This window comes from Cynocephalus volans, chromosome 7, assembly GCF_027409185.1.
Source record: "Cynocephalus volans isolate mCynVol1 chromosome 7, mCynVol1.pri, whole genome shotgun sequence".
NCBI lineage: Eukaryota > Metazoa > Chordata > Mammalia > Dermoptera > Cynocephalidae > Cynocephalus > Cynocephalus volans.
The window spans coordinates 118,688,007-118,706,262 of NC_084466.1; the positions used below are offsets into that span (position 1 = coordinate 118,688,007).

The following is an 18,256-nucleotide window of genomic DNA, read 5'->3' on the forward strand; positions in this document are numbered from 1 at the left end:
TTTTTAAATTTTAAATGACAGAATTTGAGGTTTGGTGAGTTTGGCGTTTTCTTTTTTACGCTCTTGTTATGTTTCCATGGCATCACAGTGACTGAACCAAACATTAAGCAAAAGCTCATACAAGAGATAACAGTTAAAGGGCCCATCACGAATAATTCATTTTAATTGTTTGTGTTGACGATTCCCTGGGTTGGTGTGGAAACACGTGATAACTTATTTTTAACCCTTTCTGGCTCCGTGTGAACACCGCCTGCCTGCTTTGCATCTGCTTGTGTTAAAAGAGAAGCTCTAGGGTGGGTTTCTTTTCAGACTGCTACATTTCAAACTCAATGGCTGGGTAAATAATCAACTGTGCACCTTTAATTTAAAGCAGAAAAAAAAACTACAACCAGTTCTGGTGATGATGGTTAAATTCAATTCATCTAAGGCCCCTGTGATTTTATTTATCTTGTCACTGGAGCTGTATCTTTTAACAATAGAAATGTGCATTTCAGCAACTGAGAAGAACTGTAGAGAGGCCTTTATGCCCATGGGTTCATGCTTCATTATTCTGGTGAATTGACTCTAGTTCTTTTTCCAATCTGTTTTGTCCTTGAAAGGTTGGTTTATAAATTGCTCCACAAGATAAGTTTTCTTTAACAGTTGGAACAAATGGACAGGGTGGATGGAATGAGATTAGAAAAGAAAGGCCTGGAATAAGCCCTTCATATGTTAATGTTTCTTTTTGAGAGGGCAGAGAAACTGTTTACTGAATTGATACACTACTTAAGCAAAATAAATTAGTAAAAAAAATTAGAATCACTTGCAGTCATTGGTGGATATGGAACTTTGTTTTTCCAATTAATGGAAAATTCAAGAAATTAGAATGTGGATCTTGAAAGAAATATAACCAACCATCTTATGTCATATATAGACATTTTTCTTTTGTCGGGTATATTATTGAGAGATTTAAAAAGATAAGTAGGGCACTGATTCTCAAATTAATCTCAAAAAAAAAAATAAATAAAATGTCCTCCATACCCCTCCCATAGGTTTTTATTCAGAAGGTTTGGGTTGAGCCTGACTGCTTGCTTTCAACAGTCTTTCCAGGAAGAGTCTGACTAAGGTCGTCAGTAAACCACATTTTGAGAAAAATCTGCTTAAGAGCTAAATCTAATTTTGTGTTCAAATTCTTGCTTCTAATTATGTTTTGAGCATTTATTTCTCCTGAATTCCATATACATTTTCATGTAATAACATCTACGTCAATGCTGCCTTCAAGTTCATACGATGTCCTGTATTTCATATTATACCTGTTTTTGGTGGACAAAATCAGAAAACCACAGGGTTGGTGGGATTTTTTTGAGATAATGTCATACATTCTTCTGAATGGCAGATGTTTGAACAGAGCAGAGATGGGTTTCATCAAAGGCAGTAGGGAAGAAATGTCAGGGAGCAGTGGAAAAAGCAGTCTAACACGCACAGGAAGGGAAGGGGATCAGATCACCGAGGGCACCGAATGGTTGGTGAAGGTGTTTGAACTCTTCTGCTAGGCACTAGGTTACCACCGTGCATTAACCTTAAGCAAACACGGGTACACCTGAGCTAGGGACACACAGTACCTGGTCCAGAAACAGATCAAGGAACAGGTGGGCAACAGACTGATTTGTCACTAGTAAGGGGGAAAGGAGCAAGGGTGAGAACTTGTGTTCCTAAAAGTCTGTAGCTGATAAATTGCTCTTTCTAGCAATTGCATGCACGCAACACTAAGGCCACCTCAGCTCAGCCATTGGGCCAGACCAGCTTCTCTGGATTTAGGGAGCCCTTGAATAACTACTACGACTTCCACTACTTTAATAACATTGTGAGGCAAGGAGGGCACAATTATTCTCACTCAGACCAAAGAATCACACTCAGAGAGTGAACTAATTTATCAAAAAATCACACTTGTGGAAATTGGCAGGGCTAGAATTAAAATCTGGGGCAATCTACTCAAAATTTCTAGGTTTAAAAAAAAATAATAATTTGATTATAAAGTGATACATACTTACAACAAGTTGTACAGAAATGAATTAATTGAAAGTGAAAGTACCTCAAGATCCCACCCCTGAGAAAACAGGTGAGAAAAATTGAGTGTATGTTGTTCCACACCTTTTTCTTGCAATTGCCAATATACACTAAATGTGTATGTATTTATGTTATTCCACAACTTGCTCCTTTCACTTAATGCTCTGACTTGGACAATATCTTGATTCAGTGCATGTAGATGTAAATCCTAATGGCTTCATCTGCTATGGAGATTCTTTATTTAAAATAATCCTTTTCTGGTGGCTATTTATTTTTATTTCCAAAATTTTAATATGTCTAAACCATGCTGGAGTGTGTGTGTTTGTGTGTGTGTTATTTGGGCAGGACATTCTATGAGGAAATCTTTGAAGTGGAATTGTTTGGTCAACAGGAATGTATATTTTTTAAAATTTTGCCAATTTTTCTTTTAATCCTCATCAATATTGAGTATGAACAATCATGTAAATTTTATCAGTTAAATAAATGAAAATACCTTGCTTAAATTCACAGTTATTTATTTATTTATTTTTTACTACTTTATTACTTTATTTATTTATTTATTTATTGGTAGCTGGCTGGTATAGGGATCCAAACCCTTGACCTTGGTGTTATGGACACTGCACTCTAACCATCTGAACGAACTGGCCAGGCCCAGGTTTTCAATTTCTAATGAGTTTAAGAATTTTTTCGTGTTACTTAACTGTTTATATTCCTCTTATGACTTTTTCCCATTTTTATTCAACTCTTTATCTTTCTTACTGTTATGCAAATGCTTCCTATAGTTTAGAGATAAGAGATATTATAGCTGTCTCAAGTGATGCAAACATTATTTTCCTTTATTGTCTTTTTACTTGTTAAAAATTTTTTTTAAGGTATTGTTTGAGCATTTAAAAAATATTGTGTTTTAAAATAATTTAACACTTCCAAAAATTGTAGAAATAGTACCCAGAATTTCTATACATCTTTTACTCAGATTCCCCAAATATTAACAGCTTACATAATCACAGTTGTTACCAAAATCAGGAAATTAACACTGATACAGTGCTGGATCCAATCCAGGGTCATACATTGCATTTAGTGGTCATGTGTCCTTAGTCTCTTTTAGTCTGGAGCGGTTCCTCAGTCTTTCTGTCTTTCATGATTTTGACACTTTTTTTTTTTTTTGGTTCTGCTTCTCTGATTGAAAATCTTGACACTTTTGAGCATTGGCTGGTGGTTTTGTAGAAAATCCCTTAACTTATGTTTATCTGACATTTCTTCATGAGTATATGATCATAGTCTGGTGGGGATCAAAAATATCTTGCCCGAAGAAGAGATGCTTAAGCTAATACTGGAAAGATGGGCAGGAAGTAGAAGGGTGAACTGAGGGTGGGGTACATTTGCACTGATTTTGCATAGTGCATCTCAGCAAGTGAACGATGCCAGTGTTTGGAGGAGGGGGTGCTAAAGAAGGCTGGTGTGGAGGCAGCTGGGTAACCCAGCTTTATGAGACTTTTACGGATACATATATTAACAACAGTGGAAAGCCATTCAAGGGCTTTTAGTAAAGGAATGACAATATCTGGTTTAGATTTTTAAAAGGTCACTATACTGTTGTATGTAGAATGAAGGGGAGCAAGATAGAAAACAAATAGACAACTAGAAGAAGACTATTCTAGCAATACAGATAGAGAAAAGGGTGGCATAGGCCTCCCAAAAAGATGGTGGGAAGATGCAGATTTGAGAGGTGTTTTGGGGAGTGAATCTGAAACTATAAATGTAGATAGTAGATTGAATGTGGGGTTGAGAGAGGAAGCAGATGTAGGGTTGCTATTTCCAGGGTTTGCAGGGTTTTGTGTAATTGATTGTATATTGGTACCATTCATTGAGAAGGGAGAGATGTTTTCTTCACCTTCTGATGGTAAAGTCAGAAATGTATCAGCCTCTGCAGTTCCCTTAGATATTTTACTTATTCGTGCTCCTATATCCCATTATATCCACTTAGCTTCCAAGCTCTATGATTTTTCCCCAGAATCTCCTCCAGTAACTGTCTGTCCTCCATTTGTTTTGTTGCTTTTCATTTCAGACCTGGGCTAGCTACTCATTCAACAGTTGCATGCTTCCCTCTTCTCTGGGCCGCCAGTTCCTCTTGTCTCTGTTGCTTTATCACTGCCAGACTATTTCACCTTAATAGATATGTACTAAATGCCTAGATTGGGTAGATCGCCTTGTTGGGAAGAGCTGAGAATTAAATAAGTTAAACATATCTGAGGAGACTAAGGGGTCAGTTCCCAATTTATTTATTTATTTATTTGGTGGCTGGCCAGTAGGGGGATCTGAACACTTGGCTTTGTGGTTACAAGGTGGAGCTCTAGCCATCTGAGCTATAACTGGCTAAACCCCAATTTCCAGTTATAATTTGAGGCAATAGGAAAGAAGGCCATTTTGCTTAGTGGTTAAAAAAAAAAAAAAAGACTGTCTTACTCCTTACATAAAAGTAAATTTGTCATGGCTCAAAGACATTTATCCCAAAAGTACCAGAATAAAAGATTGATGGATATATTTTTAGAATTTTAATGATCAGTGAGTTTGAAGGCCTTTAAGAATGTTTGAGAGACCCAAATACCACAAAAACGGTAAATCCTATTTGATAGCTTAAAAATTTTAAATTTTATATAAAAATAAAACAACTTTGAACGAAGAATTCCAAGTAAACTAATAAATGTAAAAAGGATGATGAAAATAGAAAAATCACTATTTTCAAACACCACTGTAATAATTGTTTCAGGCAAAAACATCTTTAGATGCTAAAATTAGTGGGCAACAGTATAAGAGGGTACTTTAAAAAGTTCATGGAAAGATTTGCATTATCTTTTAAGTCTATTTTTCTGTGAACTATTTGAAGTACACTTGTATTTGCATAGTCTCAAAATAACTCCCTACCAGATACTTCTTAATTACAAAGGGAAAATTAGTGTCTTTACAGGGGAGAAACCTGACAGACAAAACTTAAACAAATGATCAAAGTTAACATCACCAACAATTAGACAACTTGATGACGGGTGTCTCCTGATGCGTCGAGAAGAACACACCATCACTTCTGAGGTATTTTTGCCAAAAAGTGCATTAACTCTCATTGTTGCCTGTATTTCATCTTCGTAGCAGCTACCACATTTTTCATTATATAATTGTGTAGATAGTTTAATATCTTTCTCCTCTCTGCCCCACCCCTCACCCCTAGCAGAATGTAAGGTCCATAAGATCAGATAAGTCTGTCTCTTCCTCGCCATTGTTATCACCAGCTCCTAGCACAAAGTAGGGGCTTAATAAATAGTGTTGAATAAATGAATGAATAAGTCTATTAGGAGCTAACTATTTGTGGGAAAAATGTATTTAGCCTTGGAACGTAGTGAGTGAAAAATCACAGTGGGATATCCTAGTGGAAATGGATTTTAAGGTACAGTGCTAAGACTCAAATTGAGCTGAAACCATGAAAAATAATGTGTCCTACGAAATAAAAATATGTCAAGAGGAAAGATGGGAAATTAATATCTGAGATGCAGAATGAGGGAGAAGGGAGGAAAAGGAAACCCTTCAACTTTATAGAGGCTAAGGCAGGAGTTTGTTCTTAAGTGGAAAATATTTAGTTGATCAAGGCCAGGCAATTTAGGGGGTTATTTGTAACTGTCTTAAGATAGTTTTATTTCATGACATGTCTCAACTTTTTTTTGTTTTGTTTTTTGTTTTTGGCAGTCGGCCAGTGCAGGGATCCAAACCCTTGACCTTGATGTTATAACACCATGCTCTAATCAACTGAGCTGGTAACCAACCGGTCAGCCTGTCTCAAGTTTTACTGTGCATAAAAATATCTTGGGTTGCTTGATAAAAAAGAGATCTCTGGGCACCTTTCCCAGAAATTCTGACTCAGTGGGGCCTAGAAATCTTTTTGTAACCAGCACCCCCCCTCCTCTGCCAAGTAATTATGGTATGGGTGGTCCAGGAACCACATTCAAAGAAAACACATCAAAGTTAGGGGGATGTCAAATACAGGGAAGGGAGACAGGGAGGGAGCAAGAGGTAAACAAATAGGAACAGTGGACAGCCTCTTGCTAACAACTTTGCCAATATAAGGAGCTCTTCAAGAGTTTTAAAATGGATTGGCAGAGAAAGTTATGGAAGGACACTGCCTATTTTTTTTGCTTTTGTCCACTGCATTAAAGAGATTGTCTAGAGCAAAACCAACCACATGAATGCACCTGTCCACTGGAACATGCTGGACAGTTCAGATTCTTGCAGTTGGGGAACATTGGAGAAGCAGTGGATGAAAAGTTATTTCAGGGTAGCTGTCATTTGCTTTTGAATAGCAGAATTGGACTAAATTCATCTTGCTGTACTTAGAAAATTTATGAAAATTAAGTAAAATTGATTAATGCCCGAAGACTGACCCCATTTTTGAGCTTCAGACAACTGGCAGGGAGGAAAATGATGTTTTAAAAATTTATTTGACTCATCATGCTTCATTGAATTAAGTATATTTTGGATAGTATTTTCTTAAAAGCAAATTGAAATAAAAAGGGAAGTATATTAAAATGTACATAAAAGTTTATTGACTTCTGGGTGGCTTATCTTTGGAATATATTTTATCAGAATTTTTAGTCTTTTAACAGCAGGAGAGCAAAATTAACATGCTGATATAGATTTATGATAAAGAATTGTGTACAAATATGAATTTCTTCCCAACACCTCAAGTTAATTTACCAAGTGCTTTATAATGCATGTTAATTGAATCACCACAGTGAGAGAACCAGAATTCTAAATTAGTACATTTATGAGCACATGAAATGCCTTTTGAATAACATAAAATTTAGAATTCTTATTAAAAGTCAGCATATATTTTGAATTGAACTGTGCCTTGGTACAATAATTATTCACTTGAATTTCTTAATTGCATATACCAGGCGGTCAGTTCATAGACACCAAATCATTCTGCCTAAGAAAAAAGTCAAGGGAATGAATGCCTTTTATTTCTTTGGCAAAGAGAGGATTATGAATCAGGTATTTGTAATGCTAAGCTGAAATCTTTATTTCTGCTGTAAATCTTGTCATTCTTGTCCAAAGCCCAAGGATTTGACCTTCCCCTCGTTTTACTATTAACTGTTAAAGGCTAATTGTCCGTACCGCTGTGTGACTAGGAGTATGAGCTCTGGACTCCCATGCCTCTAGTTTTGAGTTCCCACTTCATCGTTTGCTCAAGTTACTTAGCTTCTTCTAGGCTCTAGTTTTCTCGTCTGCAAAATGAAGGTAATGGTAATGATCACTTACCGTTGCTGACCCGAGCCTTGTGCTGTGTGTTTTACAGGCATTATCTTACTCAGCACCCCTATTCATTAGTTACTGTTATCAACTCCTTTTACAGCTTGGGAAGTGGTTGGTGGAGTCAGAATTTGAACCTAGATGATCTGACTCTGGAGGTTGCAGGTCTAATCTGTAGATTCGACTGCCTCCTTACTGCAAAGGCTGTTGTGAGGGCTACCTGAGATGAAATGGATTAATGCATTATTTCAGTTAGCCAGGGAAGGAAAACTTTCTGTTAATGGCACCTATTATTATTATGGCAGCTTTTAGCCCTTTTTGCTACATTAAAAATGGCACAGAGTCCTACAGTAGCACCTCACCTGCCCAGAACTCAGCTCTCTCCTACCTAGAAGACAGTGAAGAAAAAACAAATAAGAAAAAAATGCTTTTTGAGAAGCAAAATTAGAAATCATGTAGCACATTCACTGTAGTCAGCATGTCGTTCACTCACAGGGGATTTCTTCAGATCCTTGCCCAGTCTGTACTTTAATTTTATGAATAAACTTCTATCAGTGATATAAAATAGACTAAAGGAGGGGGAAGACTGGAGTCAAGAAGTTTAGTAAAGAAGTTGCTTTTTAAACAATTTTCCTAAACCCATGACAGATTAAAAGGAGCAAATTAGAAATGGAGGGAAGCTTTGCTATTGTCAGGTACATTGAGATAAGAGTGTGAATTGTCAAGAAAAGATAATGTTTCTATTTCACATCAAGGGAGAAGTACTAGGGCCGAGCCCGTGGCGCACTCGGGAGAGTGCGGCGCTGGGAGCGCAGCGACGCTCCGGCCGCGGGTTCGGATCCTATAATAGAAATGGCCGGTGCACTCACTGGCTGAGTGCCGGTCACGAAAAAGACAAAAAAAAAAAAAAAAAAAAGGAGAAGTACTATATCTTAGAACTATTTCCTTCAAAAATGGTTGCATCTCATAAACTTTTACTATTATTATAATTTTAGCTTTTCAGCATCATCTCTTATGTCATGGGATTCACATAGCTAAAGATTTCCTTATAGTGCCAGAGGAACTCTATATCAATTAGGCAGCATATTACAGAATCTCGAGGGCCTTAAATAATGGCATTTGTTTCCTTACATGACAGCGATTCCGAGGAGAACAGTTTCAGGGGAAGATGAGCAGCTCAGCAGTGTGAGCAGGAGGCAGGCTCTTCCACCCTTGGTCTCTGCTGTCCCCCACGCATCAGCGCTTCTAATGCTTGACCCTTCTGGGTAGCAAGATGGCTGCTGCATTTTGAGACTTCCACGAAGTCACATGTCCAGCTGATGAAAGGCCCATACTCTCTAGGTTGTTTCTTTGTATTAGAGATGAAAAATTTCTCACAGAATCTTCCCAGTAGATTTCCCCTGTTATCCAAGATTTGGTCACTTGACAACTAGCCAAGTCCTGGCTGCCAAGGGAGACTGGTGAAGTGGGTGTAGCTCTCATGGGATTGGCAGGGAAGAGATAGTGTGGTGAGGCAGGGGGAATAACTGTTGGATAGATAACTAACACTTCATTCTGGTGTCGGAATAAAATTTTTGTATTGCATTAGGCAAAATAATTATTTTATGGCCAAAAGTGCTACTTGGTACTCTCAAGGTAGCTTGACTTACCCCAGAGTAATTTAAAGCATGCATCAGGAGTGATTTATTTAATCATCTTTCCTGTAGCAGCAATATTCTTGCTTATTAATCTAACTTTTTTTTAAGGTGCTACAATAAACTTGCCAGGCATTTTAATCCACAATCCACATTCTTATTTGATTTTATGACTGCCCCATGACAAATACAGCAGGTAATGTTTCTGCCCATCCCACTTCCGGGATCCCCCACCTCACCCTGCCTGCATTTGACAAATGAGAGGACTGAGGCAGAATGAAGTTCAGCAGGAAGGCAGATCCAGGGCTAAAATTCCAGTTCAAAGGCTAGAGTTCTAGCTCAAGGGCTAGAGTTCCTGCCTCCCTTGTTAGGGACTTGCTCATTTCCAGGCCTGCTCAGCCCACTCAGCTTTTGCTCCTGCACCCCTCTCAGCCACCCAATGGGGTGCTGAGCTAGGCCCTCAACTCAGGGGGTGTATCTGGCTGCCGGCAGGGGTGAGACACTTGGAAGGCAGGGGTGAGACACTTGGAAGGCAGGGGTGAGACACTTGGAAGGCCTCCAATGCCAGCAGCGTCCTATTGGTGCAGCTGATGGTAGGGTAGGGGGTGAGATCCGTCTTGAACCTTTCAGCATTTGCTACCTGAGGCACTAAACACAGATCAGCCATGGACACCTCGTCTCCTACACAGTACTTCCCTGCTGTGCTCTGCAGGATCTGCTCCAGAGCATTAAAGCCAGGACTGATAGCCTTCTGGGCCCAGGCCAGCTGGTTCTCCTGTCCAACTTGCTTCAGAATAGACAGGTTCTGCAGGGGCTGGATGCCACCAGTGATGAGGTCAGAGATCATGCGCACACTGACCCTCTTCTTTGGGTCCTGAGGCAGGAGTCACGGAGTGGGCCATGTCTCTACCAGGTATTCAGTGATGGCCAGTGACTGGCCAGTGGTGATTCCATCAGTCTTCAAGGCTGGCACCTGCTTCATGGGATCCACGGCCTGGAATTCCTCAGAGAACTGTTGCCTCCCATCCTTTACGAGGTTGATGGGCACCATCTCATAGTCAGTGCCTTTCACGGCCAGAGCGATTCGAACTCACCATGAGCAGGAGCTTCGGAAATAGGAATAGAGGATGGGAGCATCTTGCACTTCGGCCAACCCCTCTTCCAGAAGAAACCTTGCCCCTGGGACTCGCGTGGCCCCTGGAACTCAAGACTCCTGGAAGTCCCAGTGAAACTCCGTTGCGCCAGGCCCTCGGCTTTCACATGGGTGAAGCAAAGGTTGGGCTAGAACAGTCTTCGGCCCGCCCCCCCATTAATCTAATTTAAACCACTCTATTGTGGTTGGTATGTTTAACCAACCACAATAATATACCTCCAGGGAAAGGAGACAAGCACCTGGCACCTAGTAGATACTCATATGTAGTACTTACAAATATAAGAAAAAATATCTCCCCAAAAAGCTATTTCTAATATTCTGATCAAGATTCATTTGTATCTCATCAATATTTTAGTACAGACAAGGTATCATTTGGGTCACAACATATTTTTGAGGTGCAGATATTACAGATGAGTGTTAAAATATCAAAGTAATCTTTGGTTTTCACGTCTGAATTTTTTAAATATTTCAGAAGGGACAGCCAGAGTAGGCCTAGATCTTTTTTTTTTTTTTTTTTTTTTTTTTTTGCTGAAGCAGGTCCCAAATCTGTAAGACTGTGACTCAGATCCTTCTTTGTGTTTGTGTCATTTAAGGCTGGGAATGTATGACCCTTTACCTCTCAACTTCAGATTGCACCATGTTCTTCCTAGAAAACATGAACTCTAACCCAGTGGGGAAAACAAAGGCTCCTGGTGTGGCCAATTAGAAATGAGACCCAGGAGGTGGTGTGAGGTGTTCCAGCCTCTCTCACCTGCCAGTGGCCACACCTGCTTATCCAGGTCTCTCCGGCACTCAGGTTGGAAGAAGTGCCAGGAAGGAAATTGAGTGGTGGTGTCGCTGGCTCTTTACTGTGTGCTTAGACTCTAAGGAGACTGTTCCTTGCCAGGTAGTCTCCTTTCTGTATTCTGGAAAATATCTCTGTGTATAAAAGTGAGTCAGGGTTCTGAGCTTAGCCGCACAAACACACACAAAGCATTAAAAAGAAAAAGAAAGAAAGAATAGAAAAGTTAAGGAAATTAAGGCTGACAAAAGTGACAAAATAAGCACTGTGCTAGATCACGTATTTTCCTCTGTTCATTCTTGGCATTATTTGCTGCTGGTTTTAAAAGCCTGAATCATAGAGCTTCTTTCACATTTCCTTGGGGGAGTTGAGACTTGGAGACATTGAACCTGGGATCCCAAAGCTGAGAGTATTCTTCTATTGGGTGTAGGGAGAGTAAACTCATGTAAGCTTAGAGCTGTGAAATGTCAGTCTGGAGAGGGTTCCTGCCACTTTGCAGGCCAGTTATGGATGAGATTTCATTTTTGCCACATCCCCCTGGGCACAGTCACCTGCTCATTAGCTGACCCCCTGGGGCAGGGGTTAGCCTCCTGGTGCTTATTGTGAATGAGTATGGTTCTGAAATCCCAGTTCCCCAAGCCCTTGGGTGTCAGAATGAGCAGAAAGCAGTCACTCCACTACTGCTCTTTAGAAGGTCAGTTTAAAGACAATGGTTGTGTCTTTGGAGTCTACAGTGAGGAAAAGGGGCTAGCGATAAAGGCAGGAAAGTAGGAGCTCTGAAGCCAAAAGAACTCTCAGGAGGTCTTGGACAGGTTAGATATATCACAAGGCTATAGTTTAGATGTTATCAAACCACAAGAATGTGGGCTTGGAGGTTAGGAGACAGGCTAAGATTAAATCAGGCATTCCTAGTTAATGTTTTCAATTTGTTATAAGCCACTCTGAGAGCTATAAAGTGGGACAGTAATAAGCCCCATTGTGCATGAGGAAAGTGAGCGTCTGAGGGACTCAGTAAGCGCCACCGAGGTAGATGATAGAGCCCAGACTTACACCCAGGCTTCTGCGACTCCAAAGGCAGTGTTTGCACTGCACTTCAGGCACATTGGACCTCCTTTTGAAAAATGAATTTATGCATTTGATCCTTGAATGATGCAGGGGTTAGGAGCGCCAACCTCTTACAGTTGAAAATCTGTATGTAACCTTTGACTCTGCCAAAATTTAATTACTATTTAAGTAACTACTTCCACTAATAGCTGAGGTTAGGTAGGCTACTTCACTCTTTGGTTCAATGAGTTATGCATTCATGACATACTGAGCCAAACATTTTCCTATATATTTATCGAAAAAAATCTGCATACAAGTGGACCTGTGCAGTTCAAACCCATGTTGTTCAAGAGTCAACTGCATTTTATTCTTCTATGCTGCTGGGTACTTCCCATTTACCTTTGGCTTTCTCTGGGTGTCCTGCTTCGGTATATTTCTGATCCTCCAAATTGCAATGATTACTTTATCTCTAGCACTTGAAGTCAACCCATCTTCCCATGTTAATTGCTGAAGTGTGAGGAATTAGAGAAGATGGTCCTGCCAGCTTCACACCAGCTCTCCTGGGCAGTTAATGTTACATGGATTGCTTCCTTCCCTGAAGTACCATTTGCTTGTAAATAATGGCACTCAAACTGTGTTTGCCTTTCCTCCTGTTGGAAATGGAGAAGGTAGATGAGAATGGTGTCAATTTCCTCATCAGAGACTGAACACTCTATTCGCCTGATCCACTAACTGCTGGAGTAAATAAATGTTCCAGGTGCTGGGCATTGGGCCCAGTGGTGCTAGATACTCTGATTTTTTTTTTTTTTTTTTTAAGAAAGCCGGAAATCTGAATATTTATATGATATCTCCCAATTTCTAAATGTTGATAACTAACTTAAAAGTTAAAGTTGACTGTAACCCTCCAATTAAACATTTATGACAACCAAATTGCCTTTGGGGTTTTAGCTTATAATATCCACCAGTCTGAGGGATTGTTTAATATCCATTCTGAAGAAGTCTACAACTTCTAAAGTGAAATCTTCCAGGCTGGGCAGGATTTAGGTGAGCTGAGGGAGGGACGGAGGGAGTGTCTTTCTGCTACTTCCTGTCCCCGGGGCAAAGGTATTGAGGCAGGACAAACCGGATGCTGAGGCTGGGGGAGGGCAGTGTGACAAAAGATGTGTATTTCATTATCAGCACTGGCAATAGCTCCCCCTGGGCTATGCTGAATCATCCTTTCTAGGTTAAATTTGCTGCCATTGTCAGGATACAGGTCCAGCTGCCTAAACAAAGTATTAAACAAGGTAGAAATTTGTCTGTCTCATAATGGTCTTAGTGTAAACGAACTAGAGTGCTCCTTTTCTCTTCTTGCTTTGCCATGACTCATCCTCATGACCCAAGTGTCTCACCTTCCTGTCAGCATTCCAGCTGGCACGGGTGGGAAGGCCATGCATGTCCCTTCCTTTAAAGGGTAGGATCAAGACTCTGATCCCATCACTTCTATCCACACTGTTGGCCAGACCTTGTGACATGGCCACACCTGTATTAGCGAAAAATTACATATCAGAAAAGAGAGAATGGGTATTGCAGAATATTTAGCAGTCCTCTGCTTTTGCGCTTGCAGGTCTCAGGTTCTGTGATATGGGATGCCTCATACTGTACCCTCAGTTTAAATTTCCTAATTATTTTAACAAGACCCTAGAAACACAAATGGGAGGTGATACTTGCCATGAATTTTTCCTTCTTTAGATTCTTATGGCCCACTTTATTTCTGGTTAGAGTGATATAATGTAAGACTGGCCCAAAAGCACGAATCTTACTTGTTGGGAAGGCTCATCTCTCAAAGACCAGGAGACAGAGATCGCTGCAATCAAGCAAGAGGTTTTTTATTTCCAGCATGCTGGGGTCACTCCGTCTTCAGGACAGAAACGGCCCCAAGCTCTTAACACGAGCTGACTTTGGCAACAGGATGAGTTGTATACAGCTTATTGGTCACCTTAGGTGACTTTTAAATTCATTGGTGGCCTTCAGTGGGGTGGTATACAGACGAGGAACTGGGGAATTGCCCAATAGCCCACCCCTTGTGTGGTTAGGCTCTTCCCAGAACTGGGTGAACTTTGGGCGGTTTGGGAAAGTCCCACCCGCAGGGGCTTTTGTAAAACCTTGCGCAAGCTAATTACAGAAGCAGAAAAGCTAGTCAGTTAATATTCAAGGGTGGGGGAAGGGGTTCAGGTCCACAAAAACATGGTGAGTTTTTTTGTTTTGTTTGTTTTACATAGTTGATTTAGAGCAGCAGTTTTTAAACTTTTTGGTCTTAAGATCCCTTTGCACTATTAAAAATTACTAAGGACACTAAGAAGCTTTATTGATGTGGGTTTTATTTATTTACTGTATTAAAAATTAAAATAGACATTTACAAGAGTATGCATGTAAACGTTCCCATTAACTGTACCCTCTGGAAATCTCTACTATACAACTGTGAGAGATTGATGTTAAAAAAACAAATTATGTTTTAGTAATATCATGAAAATAATATTGATCTCGCAGACCCTCTGAAAGGACCTTGGAGAACCTGGACCTCACCTCAATAGCCACTAATCTACATACCTGTTTATACTGACTTTGGTTCATTTATGCTGCAACTGATACGTACTAGCACTGGGAATTTAAAAGTAAAGGAATTAAGATAGGACCACTGCCATTAAGTGATTAATGTTTCTAAAAATAAGTTGGTTTACCAGTCTGTGAACTTTCATCTTAGATTTGGAGGGAGTTGATTTTCATTACCAAATTTTAAAGAAATTTATATGTGAGAGTTAATAGTGATTGTTTTTATCTGTAGTAATTTGCTAACTTATGATGTTTAAGATAGGTTTAATTGAATAGTATTTGCATACAGAAGCTTATTACAGAGAAGTTTTGTTTGTTTTTTTTGTGCATACTTACCTTTTTTTTTTTTTTTTTGACCACCACCCCTGAATTCACCTTTTCTCATTTGTCACATCCCACTGCCTCCTATAGAAGTGTAAAGTGCTAGATATTTGCATTTTCAACCCCCTTTGCAGGCAGACTGCAGGCATGTGACCTAGGCTTTACCAGACATCTCCATCTCATGCTTTGAAATAGAAACTAGGGACATGCAGAAATACATGGCAGCTACACAGTTTCCAGGGCAGCAGGTAGTTGCTAGAGTTGCTGGGGTTGGTGGTGGAAGCTGCAGACACTCCTCTTGGTCAGTGGCAGAGACAGCAGTGGTATTTTCACCAAACCAATGCTGCTGAGTAATTTTGGGTGATGTTTCTGGATATGTAGGCTCCGAGCCCGAATTCTGTGGCCCTTCTGGAAATTTGTGATCTTTCCATATCCTTCTGTGAATTCAAGAGTCAATACCTGAACATGGGGGTGCAGGTATCTCTTCTGCATGATGATTTCCGTTCCTCTGGATATATACCCAGAAGAGGGATTGCTGGATCATATGGAAGGTCTATCTGTAGTTGTTTGAGAAACCTCCATATTGTTTTCCATAGTGGTTGTACTAATTTGCAGTCCCACCAACAGTGCAGTAGTGTTCCCTTCTCTCCACACCCTCGCCAGCATTTGTTATTCACCGTCTTTTTGATAATAGCCAGTCTAACTGGGGTGAGGTGGTATCTCAATGTGGTTTTAATTTGCATTTCCCTGATGACTAGTGATGTTGAGCATTTTTTCATGTATCTGTTGGTTATTTGTATATCTTCCTTTGAAAAATGTCTATTCAGCTCCTTTGCCCATTTTTTAATGGGGTCATTTTTTTTTTTTTTTTTACTGTATAATTGCTTGAGTTCTATGTATATTCTGGTTATTAATCCCTTGTCGGATGCATAGTTAGCAAAAATTTTCTCCCACTCTGTAGGTTGTCTTTTCACTCTGTTGATTGTTTCCTTTGCTGTGCAGAAACTTTTTAGTTTGATATAGTCCCATTTGTTTATTTTTTCTTTTGCTCCTTGTGCTTTCGGGCTCATGTTCATAAATCCTGTGCCCTGTCCTAATTGCTGAAGTGTTTCACCTATGTTTTCCCTTAGTAATTTTACAGTTTCAGGTCTTATACCTAGGTCTTTAATCCATTTTGAGTTGATTTAGTGTATGGTGAGAGATGCATATCTAGCTTCATTCTTCTGCATATGGATATCCAATTTCCCCAGCACCACTTGTTGAAGAGGCAATCTTTTTCCCAATGTAGATTTTTGTTGCCTTTGTCTAATATCAGATGGCTATACGCCTGAGTCCATCAGTGGATGATTGGATAAGGAAACTGTGGTGTATGTACACCATGAACTACTACTCTGCCATAAAAAAGAATGAAATACTCCCATTTGCAACAACATGGATGAGCCTGGACAAACTTACATTGAGTGAAATAAGCAAAGCACAGAGGGATAAATACCTGATGTGCTCATTCATATGTGGGAGCTAAGAGAGAAAGGAAGGAAGGAAAGAAAGACCACAGTAGTGCCGTGGTCTAACAGAGGGAGGGAACATTCCTGGGGCTACAAAGTGGAGTGGGGGAAAGAGGGGGAGGGGGAGGGAGGTTGGGGGGTAATTGGGTAGGGACAGGGGGTGCAAGGGTAATTTCTGGTGGTGGGTATGCCCCCAGTGTGAATCTGGCCCTCACATCTTGGGCAGGAGGGGTGACAATCAGCTTTGTATCATGAATATTCTTGATAAATAAAAATGAATGAATGAATGAATGAATGAATAATAAACTCTAAAAAAAAAAAAAAAGAAAAAAAGTCAATGCCTTTGCCTGCAACTAAGAATCCTGCTTGATACATTCTCAAGTGCAGTGTCTCTCAAAGTAACGTTTGGAAACTTAATGTATCGAAATCACCTGGGCCATATCCTACGAATTCATGGGATTAAAACTGATGGATTCAGAATCCTTGTGGGTGGGTCCCAACAATCTGCATTTCAAACAAGTCTCGGGTTTATAGGATTTTAGGTACAGTAAAATTTAAGAACCACTGTCCTAATGTTTCCAACATTTTAAATTATTTGCTCTGGGTAGGCTCTCTGTTGAGTAGCTTTTAGAAGAAATAATTCTGCTCTTTTTACAAGGCCCTAATCAATGTCTTGACAGTATTTTTTGTTCCCCTCTGTCCCCACTCCATGTTCCCCATAACCCTTTGTTCTGTCTCTTTAACTCTTTTAATGGTTTTTTTTTTTTTTTCTGGTTTTTCTTCTCACTGAGAAGCTGTAATTCCCCACTTGGGATTGCCTACATTCAGTGGTGCTTGGAATTGTTAACTAGAATTTTAATTGACACTGTGACTGTGGCTCTCTTCAGTTGTTTCTTTCTCAGACATTTTTGTAATCTGCAGGTTTAGAGCTGAATGTTTACTCCAGGGATCACCGGGGGCAGTTAAGGGGAAAGACTGGAACAGACAGTGATTTTCCTTGAAGGGATTCAGGCCAGAAAATAGCATGGAAGGGTTGCTGGACCTACTTCTGAGATTTCTAGTCACAGAATGTTACAACTTGAGAGAATGTAGCTTAACCCCTTGTTTCCTAAATGAAGAACTGAGAAGATACATGCCCAAAGTCACCTAAGTGATTAATGGGATATAAAGGACAAAATAAATTTAGAAGTGGAAAGTGATGCAGAGTTTGACCTAAACTAGCATAAAAAGGAAGGGGATTTATATTTATTGAGTTAGTGTTTGAACTTGGGTACATTCACTTAATATCTCGGAGCCTCAGTTTTCTCAACTTCAAGATAAAGATTCTAGTAGTAACTAAAATTTATGAAATATTGACTATATGCTAGGGACTATTAAAAGGACTTCATGTGCTAACTAATTTAATCCTTACCACAACCACAGGTATTACTACTACTCTCGCTTTTCAGATGCGTGGAAACACCATATAACTTGCCTGCAGACACACTGCTAGCATAGTTTTTTATTAGTGCTTGATAAATTTCCATGAACAGTTTTATGGGTCAGGAGTCTGAGCACAGCTTGACTTAGTCCTCTGCTCATGGTCTCTCAAGGCAGCAGTCAAGGTGTTGGTCTCATCGGAGGCTCGGGTTCTCATCGGAGGCTCAGGGTCCCCTTCCAAGCTCACGTGGTTATTGATAGAATTAATTTCCTTGCAGTTGTGAAGGTTGTGGTACCTGAGTCATCAAGATCAGTAGGGAGTGTCTCCTTCTTTTAAAGGTCTCCTCTGGTTAGGTCAGGTCCCCCAAGGACAATCTCCCTTGTGATTAGCTTGACATCAACTGATTAGAGGCTTTAATATATTTACAATATCTCTTCATCTTTGCCATGTCACATAAGGTAATCGTGG

At 39.9% G+C, this 18,256-nt stretch overlaps 1 protein-coding gene and 1 pseudogene across 1 annotated transcript in view; one reads left to right on the plus strand and one right to left on the minus strand.

The window, feature by feature from the left end:
- The window catches only part of STAMBPL1 (STAM binding protein like 1), a 46,854-nt gene that overhangs the window by 5,609 nt on the left and 22,989 nt on the right, over window positions 1–18,256 (plus strand). The gene's annotated exons all lie outside the window — the stretch shown is intronic.
- Window positions 9,425–17,079, minus strand: LOC134381727 (maleylacetoacetate isomerase-like; annotated as a pseudogene).